Source organism: Argiope bruennichi, chromosome X2 (genome assembly GCF_947563725.1).
Source record: "Argiope bruennichi chromosome X2, qqArgBrue1.1, whole genome shotgun sequence".
Classification (NCBI taxonomy): Eukaryota; Metazoa; Arthropoda; class Arachnida; order Araneae; family Araneidae; genus Argiope; species Argiope bruennichi.
In genome coordinates, this window is record NC_079163.1 from 27,032,152 (window position 1) to 27,046,020 (window position 13,869).

The 13,869-nt window shown below is 29.5% G+C and overlaps 1 long non-coding RNA gene across 1 annotated transcript; it reads left to right on the top strand.

The window, feature by feature from the left end:
* The first annotated feature begins 5,406 nt into the window (after positions 1-5,406).
* On the top strand, positions 5,407-13,148 carry LOC129960895 (uncharacterized). Its single transcript, XR_008783715.1, has 4 exons — positions 5,407-5,604; positions 6,629-6,724; positions 9,524-9,579; positions 10,755-13,148. It is a non-coding gene; the product is annotated as an uncharacterized LOC129960895 (long non-coding RNA).
* The last annotated feature ends 721 nt before the right edge of the window (positions 13,149-13,869 follow it).

Below are 13,869 nucleotides of genomic sequence, written 5' to 3' on the forward strand. Positions count from 1 at the left end.
GCTGAAAGCCTTATATAAATTGGTTTATTTTTATAATATATATTTTTGTGGTCTTATAAATCCAATCTTCTTGAAAAAAATAAAATAGATTTCATTAAGGAACAGTGATATTTCCTTAGAGTTCTGTAGTGTAAATTCTTTGTTCTGAACACTAGGCGCAATACAGTTGATACGATTATAGTATAGTCAAGAAGGCATGTCTATGAAAAATTATGTTATGTATTATCAAATAATACATAAAGTATATATGTAATATATCTTCTATTTTATATATATATATGTAATGATATTTTAACTCTAATTTCAATTTAATTAATTTTCAAGATTTTATCTTAATTTAGCCCATAGTAACTTCATTCTAAAATATTCTCTTATTTCGTGATCCAATTCCACTGTCTCTACTTAATTAATTCAAGAGAAGCTTTGTTAAATTGTTGAATCAGCTAAAATCTAACTTTCCCACACTACGCGTGAAGAGATAACATACCACTGATCAAGCAAATTCTTTTTTAAAATCTCCCTGTGTTTCCCCTACCTTGTCCACCCGTATAACGAAAATCCCTATCGAAATTTCATAATACATTAGGACTGTAAAGAAATATTTTCCCTATCAAAATCATAGGTTATATAAGACCAGGGATAAAATGTCCAGGAGCTTTTTCCTGATTCCTTTCTGTGTCGTTCTGTGTGCTCGTCGCTTGTACATATGCTTGCTTCTTCAAAATGAAATAAAACGACGTCACGAAAGTATCATCATTGTCTTCAAACTGCATCATGCTTCACAACAAATAATATTACACACACATTATATATATATATATATATATATATATATATAAAATTTCTTGGAGCAGAATGCAGGTTCAAATCAGTGAAGACACTTTGTATTTTTAAGTACGTTTTATTTTCTCTCCCGGGAGGCAGGCATGTTTATGTACAAGCGACGCGGACAAGAAAGTCCGCTCACAGCAACATATTAGTCAAGAAGTGGCGTAAAAAGAGGAAGAAACAAATTTTCCTTGTCTTATATACTGTGATGTCTTAATAGGAATTTCCATGGCATGTCAATCAAAAAGCAAGCGGAACACAGGGATCTTTAGAAGAATTTGTAAAGTCAGCGGTATTTTGTCCCTTCACGCAAAGCGTGTGAAAGTGTGGGCTTTTAGCCGATTCAGCAATTTTATAAAGCTTCCCTTGAATTAATTAAGTAGAGAAAGTGGAATTGGATCAGGAAATAAGAGAATGAAATTACTATGGGCTAAATTAAGATAAAGCTTTGGAAATTAATTAAACTGAAATTAGAGTTATATATATATATATATATATATATATATATATATATATATATATATATATATATATATATATATATATATATATATATATATATATATATATATATATACTCTATGCACTGCATGTAGAATATTAAATGATCGAATCTTGGACTCAAAAGTGCACTATGCTCAAATACTTTATGAATAATTTAAGAAATTGTAATAATCTTTTAAACTCTTAAAAAATTTCTCAACAGATTCTTTAAGTACTGATTTCCACTATAACCTTTTATTTCCTACGAAATTAATAAGCTAACAGCTTATTAACAGCATCTCTAATTTTATATTCAAAATAAAGTTATAGGTATATAACGGCACAGTTTAGTACCAAACGCCATACTCCAGGCCGATTCGATGCATTTATTGACCCCAAATTTTATTACCCCCTTCGAAAATTTCCCTACTCAAGATTATATTTTTAAACATGACCCTCCCCCCTCCACCTAAAACGTTGGTATATATTTTCACTTGTAATACTCATGCATCATAAAATAGAACATGGATTTTGCATGGATTTTTTCAGATCGATTGAAACTAAAATTTGACATAGAACTGCAACTGTGCACTAAGATAACATTCCGAATTTAATATATTTAAGTCCTTGAGATTTTAAGTTATCGCATGTTTATGATAATTTATGCATGAGTTAGCCCAAACCATCCCTTGGATGAATTTGGTTCCAAATTTGACGCATGTTTGCATTATAGCTGCAAAATCTGCGCATCAAATTTTACCTATTCAGCTCTTTATGCTTTGTAGCCATGTTGTTCATATGGTTTCAGATAACCAGACAGATAGATTCCCTTAAAAATTTGATAGAAATCTATAAATTTAGCGTAAAGATCATATAATAAATTATTTGCGTCTAGCTCAAATGTTTCAGATATCCTTCAATCTAAAAAGTACATTTTTGGAATTGTGCGTATTTGTCGCTCTTATTGCTGTTCATTTTTCTAGATCAAGTTTTAGTTTTAGTCTTAGTTATATTAACGTCCCGTTTTAAGGCAACACTAGGGCTATTTTGGGACGGACCTTGTAATTTTGAACCGTAGTCAGATGACGAGGGCGGCACTTGAGCTGGAACTCCCTTCTCCAAAATTCCGTACCACACCAGCAGGATGACATTTAGATTTCTGTTCTTGAATCAGCTGCCCCAGATATCTGCTCCTAAATTGCTTTCTCAACTCTTCGATTACTTTGGCCGAATTCTTAATCTTTCGCGGAAATGAGTAGCATTCCGCATATCCAAATATTTAACCTCGGCATTTGATCCGTCAAATAAAAACATTGCTGTTGTAATTGTAATAAGACCCTGTCTGTCTTCAGAGAGAGATATTAACGAGCTTGAGTTAACGATTTTTTCGCATCCTCATAAGAATATAAGGATGTCACCAGTTTCTCATACGTAAATAGGGCAGGCAATATTTAATGTTCTCCTGTGAAACTCGTTCACGGTTCTCATAAGTATCTTCCACCAGGCAGATGTGCAAGGAAAAATTTCCACGTTATATCTTATATCTCTGTATATAGAGAAACTTCATTACAGTCGATAGTGGATAGTTCATTTCAAGCCCATCTGAAATTTGAGCCGTTGTCCGAATAGATTACTCGAAGTTTTTCTCTAGCAACCAAAAACGACGAAAAGATAATAAAAAGGCGCCACTAAAGAGCGAAAGAATTAACTCTAGATGTAATGCTTAGTAAAAGGCACAAGTGTAGAGGACAGCCTAAACCATGTCATCCCGTTTTATGTTCAGGGTGATAGCTAAATAAACACCAACCACTTCGAACATTGCTACGTTTTCAACTCGGTCAGCAGGTAATGAAACTGGATCGACCATGAGAGATTTCTTATACATCTTTTACTCTTAACACAGGCATTTCATACTTTTCGGACAGTTTTCTTTCCACTTGATATCCAATGCTTTCCATGTATTATGCTGAGAAGCAATTGTGTCCCAGCATGTTAATTCTCAGTATGGAAATGCTATACAAGTCTCTGTAAAAATACAATTGTTACGCAATATAATTGATGACAAAATATTAGGAGTATCTTATATACGTTCAGTAATTCGAGTTTTCAAATGAATGACATTATTTTCACCTCTTAATACACACATATGGAGTTCTCATCTGGAAAACTTTGATTTTACACAAATCGTATTAACTGGATTTCGGCATCTCTATCTGCTCTAGCGTTCTTTACTCTTTCTTTCACTAACTGATAGTATTCTAGCATTATTAACAAATTTGAGAACCCATGCTACTAATCTTAAGATTGAGTGAAATTTGGTAAATTACTTAGCTTACCATGGCACTTTTTTTTTTCTGAAGAATTTAAATTTGCACCGATCGTGCCAACTTAGCACCAATATAGCATGCTATAAGCTTTAATCCGAGCTTTTTCACTTACTTTAAAGGAGTCACTTTTGCTTTTACCTTGAGAAGTACAACTGCTTCCCTTTGGAATGTGTCGATCTCAAAAATACGCAAGTTGCAAGCATAAAAAAAACAAAAACGCTCAGTTGAATGGTATCTCAATGGTACGCTCAGTTGAATGGATAATTTAAAATCTAAAAAAAGTTTTTTTTTCTTTAAATTTTCAAATATACAGATAAACAGTGATTCAAAATTTTCATTCTAAGTCACTGTATATCCGATTCTGCAATTCTCCCCTTCTGCACCCCCAATAACATATATTATATTTTTCTTTTATTACTTGATTTAAAGCCCTATTTCTCGATTGCATATTTTGAAATATCAGAGTACTAAGACCCTCTATCAGTCGAAGACTTTAGTATAATTACTCTGCCATTTATATAATTATTCTGTTATATTTTCACAAGAAGAAAGTCATTAGAAACATTATTTTATACAACTGTTAAGCAATGAATTAGAATTCAATAATATCAGACTTATTCATAATATTTTTTATGGGATGATCACACATTAAATAACAGTGCAACTTGACACAAAATACACGTGAATGTTTTACTTCCCAGAACTTTGAAAAGTGCGCGACGGAAAACAAAAGTATTCTCTATGTTTCAAAGCACATCTTTCTGTTTCATATTGAAGCATATTTCTAGCTCCAAAGCAATCCTTAGATTGATATTTCTTATTACAAAAGATGCATAGTAAACTTCGCTTACCAATGTTATAGCGGTAGGGTAATTATCCAATTTATTTACTGTTTCGACTTTCTTTTAATTGGAGTATGATGAAAAGACGATAATTCGACCGTCTCATCACCCTTTACTCCTTATTTAAGGAAATTTATTAAGTTCTTTAATGAGCGTTTTCAACGAAAACGTCTTTCAGTTTTCTAATTCATTCCCATGCCAATAATATTTCTTCAAGCAGACAAGAATCAATTAAAGGGCTTTAAAAATCGTCACATTTTTCTTGCGTGCATCCTACTCTCTCGAGCTCGTATCCTGGCTTTCTTTCAACTCATCATATAAAGCTTGTAGGTCTGTTTTCGAGTATCCAATAGTCGAATAACAGGTCTCTAACGCATATTTGCTCTAACAAATCATTAAGTCCGAATTTCTTTTAAAGCTGCGAAATTGCTTTTGGGTAATTCTCTTCTGTAGCAGGGAAACTCTCCACCTTGAGTGTGGTTTTGATTTCGACGCACTGATTTGCAAGAGAAAATACATTTTGTTCTCATTCGGAGAACTTGCATCATCTTAGTTTTTCGAAATATATGAATTCAGAGCTACATTTTTTGTATTAATAATAATGTTTTACATCTGATGGAGTTTAAAATGCAGGTGGTTTTATTCGATTTGTTATAGAAAATCTCCAAAATCCCGTGTGTATGTACTATGATGAACTCAACAGGCTCATTAATGTTTAAAACGTGATATTCTACGCGAAAAAGCATAAAATATTTATTTTGTAAAGGATATAAACCAGCTTGGTCCAAAAAGCTTCAAAAATATTTGTTATTAGGGGGAAAAAAAACGATTTAAAAAATCCCTTAATGGGAAGTGGAAAAGATCGGAAGTAAGGCGTCGGTATACTTTTAGCACCATCTAAATTTCCAATTCAGCGCCATCTATATTCAGCGTTGGTTAGACTGAGTAGACCATATTTGTTTGGAAGACGTATTAATTTCTTACTTACTCGTAAACTTGATAAATATTGATTATCGATTATATCCAAGTGCTTGAAGGATAAATTTATTATGCCGGGACCGACAGAAAAGCCGTCAGTTGATAAAGATAAAGATAAAGCTAAAGAGCACGAGGAGATTATGAATGTAAGTTACTAGTAAAAATAATGACAACACAAGAATGACAGTTGCGGCGAGTTAGTAATACACCAATTTCAATTTGACTTTTTTTCATGTTATAAAATATATATAATTTATATTAAATATATATCGCTTATATGAAAGGGAAAATGTTGGAATGATGTTCAAAAATCGTTTTATTCAGTGTAATTACATTAACATATGCTAAGCCGGTTAGTTTACAGCAATTTTGATTACATCAATTCAGTTGTGATTTAGTGCCGAGGTGTATAGCATTTTCTTAAATCTTGTAAAAATTTTAAAATGAAAAGTCATTGAATTTAAAATTATATTCAGGCATTATAGAAATTAAACATTTTTTAATGCCGCTTGTCTCTTAACAGTAACAATATCTAAAAATTAAAAACTTATTAATTTTTTTAAAAAAACTTTTAAATCCTAGCGTAATTTCCTGCAACAGTCACATTGTTTTTAATACATGCATATATATATAGCATGTGAACATTTTTGAGCTAGCATATTGATGAAGTTTAGCTACTGAAGGTTAAGATGTAAACAAAAAGTGTCAAAGGTAAAATTGTTGGGAAATTGTATAGAAAAAAAGGCTGTTTTATCAGCGTTTGGGGAGTACATATTAGAAACCTCTGTATATGCTGTTTCAAATCATTTAAAGGATTAGCAGTAAGTTTTCTTCATGTATACTAAAAATATTACTTGTTTGATGTTTTAACATGAGAAGTAGTATTTGAATTTTTTGGAGCTTACATTGGATATTGTTTTTAGTCTTTAATTCATAGTAGTAGAGTGAGTATTGAAATTTGAGAAAGGATATTAACCATTTTAAATATATATGTTTTGTAAACTTCAGCGTTGCTATTTAAATCATTTATAGTTAATTATAAAGGAATTATTTGTAAAATTACAGATAATGTTTATTTTGTTGCTTCTGTAATATAATCTTTGTATAAGATGTATTAGTTTGGCATTGCTTCCATTATTTCTCTTTAATCTTTCTGTTCTGTTATTTTAGCAAGCTTACCAGAACATTCTGGATGAATTGATTGATCATGTGATAATGAATGTAATTTTGAAAGCTCAACCAGCTTAATTTTTTGGAATTATGAAGGTATTTGTGTATTTTTAGTTGCTTATTTATAGTAAAAACTAGTGAAATTCGGTACAGTAAAAAAAGCATGTCCTGAATTGTCAAAATGTGTAATAATGAAGTTTCTCTATTACAATGAAAGGATATATTCATCTGTCATGAAAAATTATTGGAATTTTGTTGAAGTCATGTTACATTGAAGTCCAAAATTTGCATCCTCAAATCATTTTTTATTTATATTATCAAAAAACTTTTTGAATGTTAAGTTACATTGATAATGTTCCAGTAAGATCATATTTGTTCAATTTTTTGTTGATAATATTTTATAATCATTTTTAGGTAAAATAAGATGCTAGGTTAAACTTTAGATAAATTTATACACATAATGATGATACAAACAGGCTCTGCAGCCTTTTTATTTAATATTGCAACAATAGAAACTAGTGTTTCAATGGCCACCTTTATTTCAAGGGAGGGGTAAATCCATCTCAAGCCATATTCTTCAGAGGTGGGAACGTTTGTGAGAAAAACATCCAGGATAAGCTTTTTTATTTATATGCTGAATTGTATCACATTTTTCCCATTGCATTAGGTAGAATTTTTTTTTTAATGAAAACATTGTGGTAACGATTTAACTTAAAACATTTTGTTCAGTAACCTTTGCCATATTTAAAGAATGATTATTTAATTTGTCATTCATTTCAAGCTTTTCTTTGTGGATTATTTCATCACAGCGAATGTTGAGGAAAAAATGAGATAGTGTTATTTTTCAGTACAAATGGAAAGTTTAAGACTTTCTTTATCTTCAAGTGGCTTTTAATTGTTTTCTAAAGGTTCTGAATTTCTTGATATTAATGAATCCTGTACTGTGTTTAAAGATGCTTCTGGTGTGAAGAATGTTTCCATTAAAACCTCATCTTCAAAATTGGTTATTTAATGTTTTCTGTCAGCAAAAGTTTCATCATAATGTTTTAATTAATATTCCTTTGTAGAATTTGTTGTTTTAATTAATATTCCTTTGTTTTCACAGTCTAGAACAGCTTACATCCATTTTAATAGTTTCTGAGCTCAGCATTTCTGTTTGTGTTTTTATTTGTCTTGATATATTATCATGAAAAGATAAAGGAAGAAAGATAAAAGATAATTATTTTAAGATTATTTATTCCAATCTTTTCCTGGAAACACAAAATACAGTAATTAGTCCCCAATTAGAGAAAAAGTGGTACTGTTGGAATCAAAACATTAGAATCCAAGGGTTCATATGAACATTTTCAACATGCTGTCCTACCTTTTATACAATATATTGTATTGGCAAATTTTGCTTCTTTTTATTTCTGTAAAATTCATCTCCCTATGCTTTCCATAATCTATATGTGAAATATGATTTTTCTGTTCATTAATCACAGTTGCCTCCAAACAAGGACACTTATTTTGTGTCCTTCCTCTATTTCAAATGTTTATAAACTGACATACCCCCAAACTAATAAAACTTTACTGATTGTTATAAATTGGTTGATTTTTTATGGGGAGGATGGTCATTGGTGCAACAGCCATGTTTGTCCATGCAGTATTAAGTATTTTGAGTTAAAAAATGGTAGTTGAAATTCTGATATGCTGAATATCTTGGCCATTTATATTTGTATAATATATTGATTCTAAGAACATCTACCATTTTCACTGTCACTTCTGTATAAATTATAACTCTAAAAATGTATTAGAAGTTTCATTTTTCTAAAGTAGAGGTTTATTCCTTCACTATTCTTATAATGCCAATAATAGACTGCAATACAATTAATGTTCCTGACAACTCTTAATTAATAAGATCATATTTATTAATATTCCAAGTTTTTCTTTTTTATATGTTCAAATGTACAGTGGAAACCTCAAATATGGATATATTGCTCTGCATGATATAGCTTAACAATTTGAAAATCATACCTTGATTTGAAGAGAAACTGAATTGAAAAACTTAAACTCTATGATATGTTTAAAAGAAAATTATATTTAAACAGTTTTGTGTAACAGAATATAGCGTTTCCTGGTTTGCAATAAAAAAATTGCATTCCAATAATTCTCTGTTAAAAGAAGTTATCACAGTAAGATATATTCTTTTCAACTTTAAGTTGTTATTATTGTGACTTATTTTAAAATAATAGTAAATGGACTGATACATAAATTTATGAAGTGAAAATATTTTAAGTGAATGTAAAATTGTCATAATTTATATATGATAAATTTGCTCCTAAAAACTTCGTTTATCAATATAACATTAAATGTTGAAATATGCCTTTATTTCATTCATTAAAATGGGTTATCATAATTTAATAGATCATTTACTATTATTTACAGGCCAATTAATAAAACTCAATTTGTTTTATTCATTTAGAAGAGGAGGATAACTTTCAGTAAAGAAATTTTCTTCAACTCCAGTTTTTTTAAGAACTGAATTATAATAAATATATAATATTAGTAATAAATAAATTAATAGATCTATGATCTATTGAATCATAATAAATAAATAATAATAAATTTGTTGAAGCCTTAGCACATTCAATATTCATATCTTTAAATATTCATGAATATGCTAAAATATAATACAATATAGACTATGTTATCTAATATTAATTCTGAATTAATTAAAAATAATAAATCTCTGTGTTCTCAGCAATATGAAAAACCATGTTAGGAAATTATTTCTTCAGCATGAGCTTGAAATGCTATATAATGAATACTTCAACTTATGATGCATCTATGTGATCACTATGATACAAATGCTAATGTTATCTTTTGTTTTTTTATTAGTTTTTTTTCCCCATTTAGATTAGAAATTAATTGAACAGCAAGAGAAAGAATGAATTTGGTACTTTCTCTGAACGGTTAGTAAATGTTGCGATTACAGATTGTTTCTTTGCTAATAATATTTTTGAAAAGTATTTTTTCTAGATTTATGTTATTTTTGTTTTAATTATTGTTTTATAAAGATGGTTTAAATCATTACATTTTAATAACATGTCTTCTACTCATAAAAAGTGTTGCTTAAATTCAGTAAGTTATTTAATTTATTCAATTATTCAGATTGCAGATATAAATTACTTTTAGTTTGTCACCTTAAATTATTTTAAAATTATAGGTTTGCTGTTTAAAAGACTTCAACATGCATTAAATTAAAACTACAAGGCACAAAAATAATAATCAAATGAAAATCAACGGATACGAAATGAATAAAGATTTGTTTTATCTTTATATAGCACGTTATGGAACTTAAATATCAATATCACATTACTTTTTCATTTACACTGTAATATTTTTTACAATGTTATAAAAGCTGTTTATTAAATGCATTACAAGAACAAATTTGTGCTGCAAAATGATTTTGATTACAAAGTTAGGATGTAGCAATTTAAAATTAGACACTAATAAAAAGAAATTTAAAATGAAAAAATAAAAAAATCACTTCCTAGAGTAACTTTGTTTCTAACAATAAGAAACAAAATTTACTTGTAAATGAATTGATAATTTTTCTCACTGCTAATTTAAAAATGATTCAGTTGACTGGAAAAAATATGATACAGCTCGACAAACAGATGGCAATGCTTATTCCGGGTGCCCCTCTCTCTGAAATCCTTCTGTCTCTATAAAGTATGACATACACTAGATTCCTCTAATATATAAAGGTAGCCATTAAGATGGTAGTGTGATAGAAAAACAAATTATATGTACAGAATTTACATGCATTACAGATAAGAATCAGAATTTCTATTGATTACAGAAAACATATAGCAAGCTATTATCAAGTGAATTGGAAAGTATGTAATGATAAAAATTAGTTAATTGTTTCAAGATTGGCATTTTGATTCTTAGTGGGAAAAAAAAAGTGCTGTCATGATATATCATGAGAAAGGAAAAATATTTTTGTATAAAATTTGTTTCTAATTCCTTGGTTACATTGTAAAATTTTTGAGATTTTTGATTTAAAAAATTCAGATATGACACTGCTTCTTTTCTTAATTTAAATATAATTGAGCTCTAATTTTAGTTTTATGAATTGCAGGTAACAGACAAGACGATTACTCATCATCACTATCAAAATTTGCACCTTTGAATCCAGTTGTATATGGAAAATGGGTTTATCTTGTAATTCGCCTTTTGGATTATTTTACCAGTGTTACAATTGGTCATACAAATAGAAATTCATTATATTTTCGATGCCAGTTAAATTATGTGCTTCAAACATTTTTGTGTTTTGTAAACTGTTTTCTGCTTTAAAATATTAACATTTTTTTCATGTTATTAAGTTAAAACTATGATTGTTATATAATGGCAGATAGTCCTTGTCCAAGTACTTGAACAAAATGATTTCTTTTTTTTTATATATAATAAAACTTTGTGTTATATAATGGCAGATAGTTCTTGTACAAGTACTTGGAACAAAATTTCTTTTTTTTTTATAATAAAACTTTGTGTTCTGTAAATGTGTTATACATATGTATGAAATTGAAGTTCCGTTAATTGAATTCTCTTGTCCATTCAATGACAATGTTAACATTATTTTAAAAATTTCTGTTCATATGTGTTCAAAATAATTTTTAGTGAGTTTTAAACTTTGAATCATTAGTTTATTACATTATGGACTAGCCGCCTTTGGCGACCAGGCGGTTCGCCAATCTTAATGCTCGTTAAAATTTTAATAATTAAATATTTTATGTAATTCCTACTTTAATAGCTTCTTTATTAAAATATTTTAAAACTTCAAATTTCAATTCACTCATAATATTATAAAGGCCTTCAGTCATAACGTAATCTGTATCTCTCTAATTTTCTGTTAGCTCCCGTAGAATTTATGCTTTAAATTTAAGTGGAAATGATTAATTTGCAATTAATATAATAATATTTTTTACTGAAACAAAGCTTTTTTTTTTTTTTTTTTGTAATGATTACTGAAAACAGAGTCACTGAGCATTTAAACCTTATGGGCACTAAAGAATATCTTTCTTAATTTATGTAATATCTAAAGAATTTGTCAACAAAATTTTTTCAGATTCATCATGAGCAGGTCTATTAATTAACAATGTTTAGTTTTAAATGCACCAAACACTAAGAAAATAAACAGAATCTTTTAAAATAATCGGTAAACAGGTAAAAAAAAACATGTAACTTCGAAAACAGGTTAAAAAAAATTATTTAAAAAGCGATGAACTTAAACTAACATAAATACAATTTAATTGCAAAAGCATACAACTAACCTAAAAATAATTTAAATCAAGTCCGCTTCCGTTGAAAATAGATGTAAACAATCAGAACACAATGCGCATGCGTGAATTTTCAACGCCAGTTATGGTAACGCAAATGCGTGAATTTTACTACGCCAGTTGGGGTGCAGATAGAGGCCGCGGTGGCCTGGTGGTAAGGTCTTGGCTCGTGAGCCGTTAAGTTTCAGGTATGAGACCCGATTCCACCGAAGAACCGTCGTGTAAGGGGGTCTGTTGCACGCTAAATCCGTCAGGCCAAACGTCCTCCCGCTGGTGTGGTGTGGTGTGGAGAGGGGGGTACCAGCTCAGGTGTCGTCCTCGTCATCTGACCACGGTTCAAAATTACGAGTTCCGTCCCTAAATAGCCCTAGTGTTGCTTTACAACAGAACGTTAATATAACTAAACAAGCGCTATGCAGATTAGAAATTTTTAATTTCCTTTATTCTGTTTTATTTTAATTCAAAAGTACTTCAGAATGAATCTGAAAGATCGATTAATTAACAACGTTTAATTTTAAATGCATCAAACATTCAGAAAATAAACAGAATCGTTTGAAATAATCGGCCTAAAAATGTTAAGCCTAAGCCTCATTAGCATGAGAAAAAAATGCTGAAACCTTACTCATTTGGCGATGGGGAAATGAAGATATTTTTTTGGCGGGAAAATTAGTTTTTGATTAATAATTAAAATTCTATTTAAAATTTCAAAAAAAAGGGACCCTGGGTACACATTCCCGACCTCCAAGGTATACACGTACCAAATTTGGCAGCTGTAGGTCAGATGGTCATTTCTGTAGAGCGCCAACACACACACACACATTGAGCTTTATATAAGTATAGATAATAATTGAAATGTTTTTGATAATATTTTTGTACTCTGGAATTATCAGAGATTTCAATGAATTTTTATTCAATGCATGAAGAATGAATTTTAGGCTTATTTCATAATTTAATTCATTGAATAATCTGGTACATAATCAAAATTACAATGTAAGTGCTCTATTGTTCTGCTGTCAATGTACTGCTCTAAAACTAAGCAGAATGTGAATTCATTATAAATCCACTTTCAGATATATCATAATGTTTTTTACCCTTGTTGTTTGCTAAACTTTCCATTTAAAAACTCCATCAACGGAATTATGCATCTTTCATTGTGTATTGGAATTTCATTTTTGTCATGTGTATGAGATTAACAATAATAAACAATCAAAAAATATTTTTAGTTTGAATCATTCATTATATATTTTGCTTTTTAATTTTATTTCAGTAAGTATATGGTAAACCACCTTTCATGTAAAATTTAATGAATTCATTGCTAATTTCCTCATATTTATACATTTCGTGGTTATGATTTTCTATGCAGAATTGTAAGTCTCTGTATAGTCGCGGTGAAGTTATAAATTGGAAAAGTATGAATCAAGAATTAAAAACTTATTAAAACATTTGTTCATTGTACTGAGAGCAAAAAAATGTGACAGTTTTAGGATAAGCCTTCTCTTTTAGAAGGTTCCCACAGACCTTAAGTTTTATTTTACTGTATTCAATGCACTCGAAAAAGTATTCAATTTTTCTTTTGAAGTTCTTAAAAAATAAGCAAAACTTACATCCATTATATTTAGAAGAGAGGATAAAACCATTTTGTGACTTGTTGTTCAATCGAATTGTACTTTGATGTGGAAAGAATGCATGTGTACTGTATTGTTCTCTAACATTGCTGAACACTACAGTTCAAATTGAATACAACAGTTTATCATAAAAATATAAAACATTTTGTTCCATGAAAAAAAAAAAAAAACATATACAAGAATGTTGGCACATGCGTCTGAACTATAAACAGTTGTCAACTTTATGCGTCTGAACTATAAACAGTTGTCAACTTTATGCGTCTGAACTATAAACAGTTGTCAAGTTCTGATT